This window comes from Etheostoma spectabile, chromosome 14, assembly GCF_008692095.1.
Source record: "Etheostoma spectabile isolate EspeVRDwgs_2016 chromosome 14, UIUC_Espe_1.0, whole genome shotgun sequence".
Lineage (NCBI taxonomy): Eukaryota > Metazoa > Chordata > Actinopteri > Perciformes > Percidae > Etheostoma > Etheostoma spectabile.
In genome coordinates this window covers 11779675-11780503 of record NC_045746.1, presented here as the reverse complement: position 1 = coordinate 11780503, position 829 = coordinate 11779675, and the positions used below count along the sequence as shown (strand labels likewise).

Genomic DNA, 829 nt, shown 5'->3' with positions numbered 1-829 from the left:
AAAAGCGCTTTGAGTAGTCGTTAAGACTAGAAAAGCGCGGTATAAAATACAGCACATTTACATCTAAACAGATACTAAGTGTACCAAATTACTAGATATCTGGTTATGCAGTATGTAAGAAGTTTATTTAGAGCATTGTAGGTCACTGAAGCAAGCAACCCTACTGATGAATACTGTGTAAACATGCTCCAACTGTTCGGGGGGGGGGGCTAATCTGTATTGTCGCCCAAAAAATAAAAATTGGACAAACGCGTCACGTGGGTCTGGCTTCTCCGGTATTTCAAAACCGACAATAATGCGACTTGTTCTGAATATGATCTCGTATTTTACAAAAATAATTCACCGAAACTTGTTTCCGAGATATAGATAGATATACAGACCTGAGCATAGTATCGCAATATTTTCCGTGGGAATGCTGTATCGATACACAGACGTCTGTTGGTCAGTCTGTCTGCTTGGCAATCCCATTTTGCAGCAGTAAAACTGAAGTGAGATGAAAAAACAGAGAAACATATCTTTTTAGACTAAACAGATGTTTCCTTTTAGGGACATCATTTAAAATTGGGAGAAAGTTGTCGCTGACTAGTGCAACATGTTTTAAAATCGCAAAAAACATCGTATTGTGACATAAGCATCATGATGATATCGTATGGTGAGGCCTCTGGTGATTCCCACCTCTAGTAACTGTTATAAAAACTTTCAACATTTTTCGCAAACAAGCTCAGTTGCTTTCTTTTTGAGACTTAGATGAGAAAACACTCAAGCTCATGTCTGTGCATGGAGGGTGGAGCTGGAGGCGATTAGCTTAGCATAGGCAAGGCAAGGCAGC

At 39.6% G+C, this 829-nt stretch overlaps 1 protein-coding gene across 1 annotated transcript in view; it reads left to right on the top strand.

Annotated features, from left to right (window-relative positions):
- The window catches only part of srd5a1 (steroid-5-alpha-reductase, alpha polypeptide 1 (3-oxo-5 alpha-steroid delta 4-dehydrogenase alpha 1)), a 12659-nt gene that overhangs the window by 2994 nt on the left and 8836 nt on the right, over positions 1-829 (top strand). The gene's annotated exons all lie outside the window — the stretch shown is intronic.